Source organism: Seriola dumerili, unplaced genomic scaffold (assembly GCF_002260705.1).
Source record: "Seriola dumerili isolate Sdu_G_001 unplaced genomic scaffold, Sdu_1.0 BDQW01000044.1, whole genome shotgun sequence".
NCBI lineage: Eukaryota > Metazoa > Chordata > Actinopteri > Carangiformes > Carangidae > Seriola > Seriola dumerili.
The window spans coordinates 3985286-3998095 of record NW_019174299.1 but is presented as its reverse complement, the minus strand read 5'-3'; positions in this window follow the sequence as shown (position 1 = coordinate 3998095).

Genomic DNA, 12810 nt, shown 5'->3' with positions numbered 1-12810 from the left:
GAAAAGTGTTTTCAAATGTTTTCACAAGTTCAGAGGGGTGGAGGTGTGGGGTGTGGGGATTGGGGATTGGGGCCTTGTTAATCACAACCATACTTCCAACACTTACTTTGACAAAATCCCACACACCTAATGGATAGACACCTACACGCTGGACTACAGTACAATCTGTATTGTATATATCAGTACAAGCTATATAATTGTAGTTTCCCAATGCAAAACTATCACATTCACAAATCTGATTTTGATAAAATAAAATAGTCAAAGTCAAAGTAGCTAACTTGGATTTCGTAACTGGAGCCAGTTTGTGAATTTCTGTAGAGTATCCTGACCAGCAGCATAATGCTACATGCATTTTCTCCATCATGACTCAAACAACTCTGAATCCCATTTATACCAGCATCTAATCCAGCCTTTCTCCTGACTCTTATGAATATTTATGCTTTCCGGTGTGTTTAGATTAGAGCCGTACACCGTTATCACTGGGGGCATGTCCGAGTGGTGTAATTGTTTCCATCCACGTTCACGGTGTTTATGTTACAGAGCTTTGCCAGCAAAATAAATGTTGTCTAGACATGTAAACATGGCTGCTAATGGCAACAAGAGAGGCTGTGCAGCAGTGTAATTACATGACTTACGTATACAGCATTATGATAATTTGCATAGTTAATGTAAAGTCAGAAGTTTCAACTAAATTTACTACAACAGTGGACGCCACAATGACCTCTTAGTAACATCTTTTATAGGATTAACTCATAGATTTTCTGTGGTCATAGTCTGTGCTGCAGACAGCCTGAGGCACTTCCATGTTCCTCTTTACATCAGCAGGACTTTCCTGACTCTCCGCAAGCGCTTCATACTATAGCAACCAAATATTACAGTGAAATAGACAGTTCACCTATGCAGACATGTGCCTACATTTTTACTGTTGCTGCACATTACAAGATGTGTGGTGTAAAATTTATATTTACTCCAGAACTGCACTTAAGTACACTTATGAGAACTTAACTTGTGTATTTCCAGTGTCTGCTTCTTCATACTCATACTGCATTTCAGAGGAAAATATTGTACATTTACTTGCCATAAAACTAATCCCAGTTTGGATTCTTTCAGTGTCAGTCGTTCAGGAGGATTTTACCAGAAGCTAAATTATCCTCAGAGGTCTGCTCGTCTCCAAAACAAATTATAACCATTAAAAGCACTGAATAAAGCGGTTTCCCATGTAAAGTCAATATTTTGTTGACGCTATACGGCGGACACAAGACGTCAGGGAAGGGTTGGGAGCTGAGACTGCCACTAACCTTTGTTTTAATTGTTTCTCTGATAATGTATGAACCAGTCATTCTGGAGGTTTTTACGGGGAGCCAAATTATCCACGCAGGTGTCCTCCTCTCCATAACAAACAGACCAGGGGATTAAAACCGGTGGTAACAACGAATAAAGCAGTTTCACTTTGAGAATCAGTGATTCGCAGACGCTCTTTGCCAGATAAGACGTCTCCAGCGGCTGGGAGCTGAGCTGCCTAACATTTGTCTGGCTTTTTTCTCTGATAACTTAAGATCTAGACGTCCGATGACTAAAATCCATCATCCAGTTAAAATATATACTTGAAAACGACCAAGGTGAAAAAAATAAATAAATAAAACTCAATTTTGAGCTTCTGGCAGGCAACCACAACGCCAACACATGCACATAGGGGAATATCCCGATTGAAATCAAGTATTACTTTCGGTTCGAAAAGTGCTGGAAGCATTTGGGATACTGTAAGTACACAACTAAAAAAAGATATATAACATAGGTTTACATGAACATGAACCTACAGAGGATTATTACTGGAATTTACAGCCGATATTGGCTTTGCAAAGCTCTTCAGTGAGTTTCAGCTCATTGTTTAGCTTACAACTTCACTGTTCTGCTTCACTCTCACCACTCTCATGGCATCGTTCTCAGCTGCAGGAGGCGGCTGTTTCCAGAGAAGAAGCTCTAAAATACCACTGTCCACTCCCTGCTCAGCACCAATGCACAGACAGACACAGTGAGAGACCAGCTGGTGAACATGGTGGAGCATTTAGATGATATTTCCCTCGGGAGCTGATAGAGACCAAAAGCAGAGTCAGACTTGGACTCATATTCACATGGACACAAACTTGATTCCAAATGAATGATAATGTCGTTCTGTAACTACTGCTTTGCTAACAAGTTTGCCATATCAGCTCAAAAGAATCTTAAAAGGTGTAGTCTTAATATTTCAACATGCATTTTCAACAATCATGCAACTGTGGCACCTCTGAGTGAGTATGAATTGGGCATACAGTCAGAAGAAATTACATTTTCTGGCATTTTTACTGTATGCCCATGCAAAAATGAGCTTGTTTTTTGGCAGGCCGTTGTCCTGCCCTAACTCTGCTGCTCCAACCGCCCAGCCCCACCCCCACCTTGCCCCCTTTAGTGGCACACCCTCCTCTAAAAGCTTTTTTAATTATGGCAGCCATTAAAGCAGGGCTGGCTCTGTACTCTGACTGATGGTAGTACTGCTCCTCTGAGCCAGCCACATGCTTACATGCACTTATATATGACCACACACATATACATGTACAGTGCATACAAATGCACACACATAATACACATGCACACGTGCATACGAGACCAGACAACCAAACTGGCTCCAGTGCCATTAAATCTGTCTAATCATCTTTTTTAAGTCTGTGTAAGTGATGGTGGCATGCCCTCATCTACTCCAGAGAGAGATGGAAAGGACAGGAGAGAAGAGCAGGAGAGCTCAAGATAAAGAGAAAGGCAGAAAGGAAGACAGAAGAGGGAAAGGGGCAGCAGGGAGCAAAGCTATAAAACACCGTTTCCATGCGTCTCCCTAAAGTGTGGATGTGTCTCTGCTGCTGGATTGTTCACATAAAATACTGTGCTAAAAAATAAATGTAGGGCTAAAGATAGAAAGGGCAGCGCGGCGGACCTGGTGACTCATACGCTGAAAAGAGATAAGTACACTTTCAATTACCGATCTCCAGTCATAAAACAAAAATGAAAATGGTGACATCATGCGCTTGATGAGCTGCACTGCTGTAGCCTAAACGTAACAGGGAAACTCAAAGTTGGCTTCAGTGTCTGAGAGCCAGGCCGCTGAAACAAGATGTATTTGCCTGTAGATGTGTAAGTGTAAGTCTAAGTGCTCCCAGATTAGCTCTACCTGTGTGAATGCATCTGTGTTTATAGGATCCCAAGGTCATCTGGACTACATAAAACACTAATCCAATTGTCACTGTTCTAAGAGACATATTCGACCCCAGGGCTTCATGGAGTCACACTTGCTTCCTGTTTGGACCAATTGGAAGCCTCCATCTGACAGGCTGCTACAGCCGCTCTCAGGTTACACCGCCTGGGTCTGGGAGCCCCAGTGCTCCCAGGGGTGGTTTTCAGAGGTGTCCATATGTGATGTGTAGGGAGTAGGGTGGGGTTCTGGGAGGGTCATGCAGCCACAGAACTGCAACCCTACCCACTTCAAAGGGTCCCTGTCCTTCGTATCCCTGAGGGCACCCTGCTGCTTTCCTTCCATGGGACCCCCCCTGACCGGCTGGGCCACCTCACAATGGCCGATGATGCAAAGGCCTTGAAGTCGGACACCTTCCCAGCAGCCCAGCATGATGACCTTCCCTGTGTCTCCGATGCTGAGAGCATCCCAGCTGATGGTGGCTCCACTTTGATCTACTCTTAAAAAAAAAGTGTAACCTGAGGACTCCACATCAGGACCACCAGACTCCCTCTGATATAACCAAATAGACCATATGGAACAACCTGCTGTGGCTACACTGTCTTTAAAAGGAACCTCTCACATTATATATACACTTTGAAATATGTTACACAGCTCTCTGTTATCAGGGTGTAGGACAAAAGAGAAGAGTGTACAATGACCACAACAAAGCCTCATCTGTTCTCTGGGTTGAAATTATGCATGTGAGAGGGTCTGCTGACTGATGAACCTTTCAGAGGTGAGATGAAAGATTTTCACTATGTGATGACTTTTAATAATAGAGGATATATTTGTGTTTTTTAAGTGCATATGTTCCCCCCTTTTTGTATTTTCCTGACAGTTTCTTCATTGTAGTCAAAGGATCAAGGTTTAGATTCATATTTTAGAAACATTAACTTTTGATTGATTCTCGTATTGAATGAAAAACAACTTCCACAGAACAAGATATTCCATCATAGCAAATTAGAGTTGCCATTTCATTATGTTTAACATTGTTTCATTACTTTTTTTTACTGCATCCAGCGATAGCACTGCAGCCTGACTATGTAGAATGTAGACCAGACTTAGAGGTTAATGGGCCTTAACTCTTAATGCCACTCATATTCGTCTTTAATCTCATACTTTTGAGGTGATGGATAAAGGCTACACCACCAAAAGGCACCTTCATTAGGGAACACTGGAGCATGACCTTGTGGCACAGCTTCTATTTTTCTCCGTTGTGTAACCAATACCGACGGCCATCACTCACACTGATTAAGTAAACCCCAGTGTTAATAGATTTCCTATGGAAGAGCTTCTGACAAAAGTACAAATGTATTCAGGCTGAGCCCCTGAGGCACTCCGCCGTGATACATGGCTCCAGTAAGTGTCCAGGAAATGTTTATGAGCGGACCAACTGGCTTGTTTAAGGTCAAAGGTTATACAAAAAGCCAGATCGGTTTAAACTGTGTCACTCGATAGACACTAGAGAGAGTTTGAATGAATCAACATGCCTCTCAGTGGGAAATCCTAAGCTGGCTCTCTGGGCTCCCTGAGATGTTTATTTTTAGTATCAGAGGGAGGTTAAACAGTACAGGCAGAGCGAAGGTGCCAGAGCTGAAATCCGCTGGTGTTAAGACTGAGTCACTCTCACCCCCCATCATGTCAAAGCCCAAACAAACAGCAATGCAGCAGTGAGTCACTAACACCTTTAGACACGCCTGGACCCGACACACGAGCTGTGGACGGGTCAGTGGGCAGAGGCTCACGACTGATCAGACGCACATGAGCAGATGACGATTCATCCGGTCTGAAACTGTGAAAATAGTACACAGATTATTACAAAGATCAGGTGTCATCCAATGTAAGCACAGGCCTACTGTACTGTCTCCTTTAATTAAAACCACCTCTCTGCCATTTTGATTTCCTCTCATGACACTTTGCCAGAGAGTCACCACTGTGCAGTTGGAAGTTGTCGTACAGTTTGGTGTGAAAAAGAAAAAAGAAAAAAAACAAACTTGTGAAACAGGATGGTTTTAGTCTTGATGAGAAAGCATTTTTGACATTTTTTAATGGGGTTTCAAAGTTTTATGAGAGTAAAAGGTTTCAGGAATTTTCTCAGCCCACAGAGAAACATGTAACTCTTAACACTTTCTTTTCTGCAATCTCTCCTTTACAGGAAAAAGACAACTATAATTTGTCCTACGTGAAAACAGTGCTGACAACAAAGACAAATAAAAAAATATTTGGAGTGATAAATCATCAACTCTGACACTAAATATTAATCAAACCAGACCAGAAGTCTAGAGATTCAGTGGACCTTTAAAACTGGGATGCACAATACACACCAAAAAGTAAATTAGTTTGATGGACAAAATAGAGGGAGAGCTTTGCTGCTTTACATTTCAACCACTAGTGGGGTAAAAAATAATATTGAGTTTGGCCTGATGGTATTTCCAGACCCGGCCATTTATTATCTAAATCTGTATTGCAGCGATGTCTCACTCTCAGCTTTACAGACTCGCATTTGGCTCATTTATATGAAGCTTTGGCAAAAGTTACATGAAGATCTCTTCTTTATTCTTCTATTGGTCTATTTTAGATACTTCTTCCTGCTCTAAGCTTTCCCATGCCGTAAAATGTCCTTGCACTCAAGAATTCTGACGTCACCACGTCTGACCAACGATCCCTTTATTTTTATTTATTTTTTTTTGGAGGCAATAGGTTCTTGGATGCTGCTCTTTATTATTACAATCCTGTCATTCTGTCTTTCAGGCCTACTATTTCACAGCCCACCACCTCCCCATAACTGCCATGACCTCCAGGTTGTTCTGGGAGATTTAAAGAGTGTGGGAGTGTCCACCTGCTGGCTTTACTCCACCACCAGCAGAGTCTGGACTCCAGGGGAATTCTGTCCTATTTCCTTTCTTCATGGGCATATGCTTAACAAAGCTGCTTCACATGTGTAGGTAGAGTCTCCAAAGTCTATGCAAATTCTCTCAAAGACTTTTAGACCTTTATTTGTTTGAACAATTTAAACATCATGGTAAAAGACATGATAAAAAGCCCAACAGATAATTCTGCAGGAGGGAGAAGCTCAGGAGCTTTAACAGATTACTCACAACAGATCAATTAAATATAATCAGCATTAGACATCTGATTTTTCTTGTTAAATCATTAGTCTAAGCTGAACTTTGTCAGCCTCAGCTGTACTCAGGTTCAACTGAGTCAAATGCTAAACTTAACAGTTAATGCATGTGTCTCCTCAGAAACTATTGAAAAACGTATTAACCTAATTCACATAATTTTCATACTCATCAAACTATTCAATGACCCCTCGTGCCCCAAGTATGGGGGCATAGTCAACCTGGAAAAGACCAAGGGGGGACAAGTGGACCCAAACCATGCCAGCAAAATGCCCCCCCCCCCCAGCATAACAGAGCCATCGGTTACCCTCACTGTAGAGGTCAAGCATTCAGGCCTGTACCGACCTCTTGGTGTTCACCACACATGCACTCGCCCACTCAAGAAAATGACTCATCTGACCATTTCACTTTGCCCAGTGCCTGCGGTTTTTGCACCACTCAACTCTCCAACATGCATTCATCTTTGTAATGAGGGCTTTATGCACTGCAACCCTACTATAATATCCCCCTTTATGTAATTGCCAGTGGACTGTTTTTGACTCAGTCTGATCACATCCTGCATTGACATTTTCAGACACCTGAGGAAATATCTCAGTAAAGTAGGAGCAGCACAGTCATCAAGTGTATGCTGTTGAACACAATTTCTGACCCTTTTTACTGACGTCCTTCCCACAGATCTAAATGCAGACGCACATGTCCAAAAGCCCATTGCGCATGGCACACAACATATCCAAATATATCTTTGTTGAAAAAATGTGCATATCAGTGTGATGTTAAAAGTAATTGACAACTTGATTTAATTGAATATTAAACTGCTCTGCGGCAGCTTACAACACTACACCAACAAATGCATGCCTCTATTGCAACTAACAGGTCCAAAAGCCCATTGCACAAAGCACACAAGAACATCTCAAAATAGCCATTTTTAAGTTATATCAGTGTGATTGACAACTGAATATTAAACTGCTCAGCGGCAGCTTAAACAAAATAACTTACCCTGAGCTGCAGACAATGTGCTCCAGTAGTTAGAATAATCCAAATGTGGCCATCAGGACGGCCTGGGTCCAGCTCCTCCGGAAGGTGAAGGGAGGCCATATCAACATATTTCCCTCTGTTGCTTCTTCATGCAAGCAAAACACACAACCTGACCACACTCCGCTAATGAAGCCACTTCCCTTTAGCTAACCAAGTTGGTGTAAATGCACGGCTGAACTTTTCTTTCCCAAAACGTCTGGCCGGAAAATTGAAGTTGGGTGGCTGTTGGAGAGGCTCTTCATATGTGCGGCCATATCAGTCCTAGCCTGACACCTGTTAGCAGCAGGCTCCTCAATGGTGGCGGTGCTATCGCTGATACACGGGCGGGTGGCTGCGGGGGCAGTTATGCAATAGGCTTTTTATAGCCATTTTGATTTTGTCCTAAAATTAGCTATCAATGCTACAGCAACCGGATGTAAACTTATGAACCCTACCTTAGACTTGACATGACCCGCCCTACGATGCCTCTGATTGGCTAATGATCGTTGCCTTCGCTGGTTGGATTGGTTACGTTCAAGCAGAATGGTTATGGTCAAGGTAAGAAGTCATTCAGAGTAGAACTGGCCATGTCAACACTATATGAACATTATGCTCGCGCCACCTGCAGCACACCTAGTGGCCAAGAATGCAGATGTCACTATCACCGTTCCTGTTGAAACACCAGCCAGCTGAGCGGCCTTTGTGACTGAAGCTCCTGGCATCCAACAATGAGCCCTCTTTCAAAGTCACTCAGATCTTTTCGTTTATCCATCTGGATACAAAATCAGAATCAAATGCGCCTGCTCAGCACTTTTATATGTACACCTGTATGGAAACATCTACGCTCGATATGTTTTTCCACCCATTTATTCAGGCCTTTCCTTTACTTTGTCACCCGACCAAAGTGTTGGGCCAACACACTGTCCAACAATTCTCCCCTACAGCCCCCCCACGAGCGTGGCTAAAAAGATTTGGAGGAACATTTGGATGGAACCAGCCTCTGTGTCTGAGTCTCCTTGTCAAGGTCTGGAAGTAATCCACTCCTCTTCAATAAGGAAAAAAAGGAAGAGAAATTATGAAGCTGACAAGTCCCAAATGTGTATCTCTCCTGCAACTCAATTAACCCTCTGTGGTACATTTGAAGTTTACATCAGATCTGAAGGCAGAGCCGGACACAGAATATTCAACTTGTGGGAAAGTTTTTAGTGAAAACAAGAAAGAAAATATACCCAGGCATTAAAAGACAGAGACCATATTCAAACATTAATTATTAACAGTTGATAAGAAAAGATTGGCATCGGCGAAAACTCCAATAAATGGAAAACTATCTACTTTCTCTTCATTTTCTTTGAGAAAAAGAAAATGAAACATAAAGAAAAAGGGGATCAGGCAGGATTAATGGATCCTGAGTGTGTAGACCTCCCCAGAGCTGGAGATTTGACTCTCCTACATCCATCCTGACCTCTTTTCATCTTTCAATCCACATTTAAAGCTCCACTCGTCCCTCGAACCCCTATATTTTTTAGTGCCAGCGTCTGTCATCACTCCGACTTCCCTCCTGACCTGTTCTCTTATTGCGCTCCTGTCCCCGTTCTCAAGAAAATCACTGATTGGCAGAGGAGACGACAACCGACAACACTGTCACAGAGCAGCTCATAGAGATTCAATCAGTCCATTGTTAGCTTCAAGTGCCTTGTTTATTTATATCTTTAAAGATTAAAGATTAAGAGTGAGGAAGGGAGCGGTGGGAAAAAGCTGGGGGATAGGTTTCTTGACAGTAAAGTTGTCCTCTCTTACTGTTACTGCGGTATTCTATTCTTTCAACATACAGATGGTAAATCAGATTGAGTCACACTGAAATAAGATAGAGACTCCAATATGTGCCAGACTTGAAGCTTGATACTATCTGCATGTCCTAAACCAGAAACAGTAGCCAGAAACAGACACTCTCCTTTCAGCTAAAGCGCTTCTCACAATAGAGGAAGCTGTTGCAGTGAACAAAACACCCTGTTCATGATGTCAGACATCAGTCTACAGTCATGGTTGATGGATGGCTGTTGAAATCCATGCAGCAGGAGTCTGAACAGAGAGATGTCTAATGACTCCGGGGTGTTTCCTTTGATTACAGCACCCCCTAATGGTTGCTGGTGTTCAGAGTTACTGCTCAGCCCTGAGTCACATCTGGAGACACGCAGCATTTGCAGTTAAACATGCACATCTGTATCACACATGAGTTGGCAAGGATATTAATTTGCAAATATAAATATAATCTGCTACATGAGTAAAATGCAAACAAAAAGAAAATCAAGAATTCATTCCCATGAAACATGTTCCTTTAGGCTATTTAAAGGGTGAGTTCACCCAAATGATGAAGAAACATATTTTCACGCTTAACCAGTGGTATCTACATATTTTTGGTTTAATCTTCAATATTTGTCTCAAACTTTTCTGCTGCAACCCCAACATGATAAAGGTGAATGAAACTCTGATGGTCCTGCTTAAAGTATTTAAAAGTTAAATTAAAACAAGATTTATTCAGGGGAGGTTCACAGACTGTAATCAGCCATTATTCATACTGTATGTAGTTTAAAGGTGCCCTGAGGAGTTTACATTTAGTGTTTCTCATCAAGACACTGTGTATCCTTGAGATCATGTTAAATGCATTTCCTTTATAAAACGTGTAAAGTTTATCATTCAGAAAAGATTCTTTACATGCATATTAAATTGATTACATTACTAGGACTATTGTTTATTGCATTACCTGCTCGTGCGCACACATGTCCTTTTGCTCAAGGCACGAGATAAAAAATATAGGGCCCTGCTCTTTAAATAACTGCTGAGGTATTTAAAGGGCCAGTTCACACATGTCATAGGCCAACTTTTAAAAATCAGAGCGTGGTCCATCTTTATAAGAAAAACAATACTGTTGGGCCAAATCAACATTTTTAGAGTGTGGAAATTTAATCTCATTTCACCTCATCTTTAGAGGGAGCACGTGTCAAAGTCTGCGGGTAAATATATGTGGACACTGGACCTGAATTATGATCCGTGGACAGTCCAGAGTAACTGGGACACTGTTTCTGCAAAGGGATGCAGCTGTTCAATTTTAAACTGTAAACGTTCAATGCCACAAACTGAACCAAATTCACTTCCTCTGTTAATGACTGACAGAAAACATTTCAGAAACTCTTATACAAATAAAACCAATAGCATCTGAATATTATTACATGTAAGTGAGAAAATAGCTTCACTTGACATTTGGGTGAACTGTCCCTGGCAATTATTTTGGCTACTGAAGCTCAGCCTTCATCCTGAGTGTGCAAAAGTGACAAGAGACACTAGAGGGCAGCAAATGCTCAGTTATAAAGCCTGAAGTCCGGGTCTCTGACATCTCACCAGGCTGTCTATTGCCTGCAGCTCCTCATTCAAACTGAATTATACTGTGAAATAGGATTACGTGTCAAGCAATGCAATGATTGAGCACAATTGTTGGAGTTTGGCAGGAGAACAGAATAAAAAGGAAATATACAAACACGCATTCCTATTTGTCATGCTGATGTGAGTCGTCTGTGAAACAACATTAAGATAAGTCGATCCTGGGTGTCAAATGATGGGTATCTGAGCATCCACAATGCTTTCTTTTTTCTTTTTCTTTTTTTTTTCAAGTGAGTAAAAAATAGCAGCCGCTTGTCTGGCTGCTCCCAAGAGAGTATACAGACTGAGTTATGGCCCTATAATTATGTGCAAGAGTGAAAGTGTGTGTATGAATGAACGTGCTCCGTTTTAAAAGGCGTTTTATTATGGTTGCTGTTTCTTCAGATTGTGGGCTGGGGAGCGGATCTCCCTTTATAGGCTGCTGTTTCCTCTCCCAGAGAGCTCGCTGATACCCTGGGCAACTGAAGAGGCTGGCTTGAATTATACAGAGACACGTTTAGCGTTTGAAATAATCTAATAAAAAGAAACAGGGAGAGAGATCAAGCAACCTCCTAAGTCGATGAGCTCATTCCCATCTTTCATCAGCATCTCCTGCATCATAATGAGCAGTGAAATCTGTACGTGTGCACACAGTCCGATGGGTGGAAGAGAGCAGTCGTCTTTAAGACGTCTTCCTGCAGCCAAACTCTTTGATGTTTCAGTCAAACTGGATTGACAGGACTCCCGTCTCCTCCGGTGACCCCCACTCAGCTCTGACCTTGCACCTCCAGGGGTCAGGTCCCTCAGCAAAAAGGCCTGTCGAGTCAATTAACCCCTGAACTCAGATCAATTAACCCTTTTACAGCAACACAAGCAGATAACACCACATGCATTATTAGCAGATGCAGAAAAACCACCGGATCAAAAGGTTTTAAATATGTTGATCCAAGACAAAATAACGCTGATAGAAAAGGTATTGACCTGGTGACAAAGATACACACAAGGTCTTCTTCTACTTCTTCTGTGGTGCCTGTCAGATAGCTGAGGGCTACAGAGAAAGAAGAGGGAATGGAAAGACAGCGAGAGATGGACACACAGCGGGTGAAGCTCATCTATGAGTCTAATTAAGCAGAAATGGAGCTGTTGGGAGCCAGGGGACCTGCACAGTGATATCTTGCATTTCAGTCCATTAACCTGCTCCTAATGAACTGTGTGTTATTGGGGAATGTCTTTATTAATCACACCCCACTGAGGTGACGGTCACTGGTTCGGCGGTGCTCTCTGTGTACGTCGATACTCTTCAGCAGGGCTCCAGATCACCGCCTGGCCCGCGGGGAGGACGAACAATCTGACAGTAGACATGCATGATGTGACAGCGTGCATGAGGATGAGGCTTGGTGACGAATCCCAAGAGCTGCAAACCTCAGCTGTAACATCCTCACTTGACCGTATGACACAGGAGTTGTTTTTGTTGTGACAAGCGCAGTGTGAAAACAGACCCAGGCTTTCCCAATCAATGACTTTCACCCACCCACAGTGATGATTATATCTAATGAGAGGCTTGGTGATGAGATAGACCCTCGAAGTTGTCAGTGGATTACTGAGGCAGGCTGTTATAGGTTTGAGAAACCGATGTCAGAAATATTAGTAAGGGATTTGAAAGGAGTGAGGAGGCACTCACACAAGTGGAACAGATGTTTATTGTTTTTTTTTTAAGCTACTGGTTATTTATTCCAATTGTTTCCTTGTTTGATTGTATGCAGGATTGAATTTGGTGGATGGGATTAGAGAAAGTGGCTGAAAGAGAGAAAAAAGGGAGATGCTAGATAGGAGCAGAAGAGAGACAGAATAAGGGAGGGGGAAGAGAGAGAAGAGGGGAGAGAGGAAAGAGATTCGTGGTGAGAGAGAAGGGGGAGAGGCGCGCGCCGCGCGCGGCGCACGACACTCACACAACACACACACACACACACACACTCACACACACCAGCACACACACAC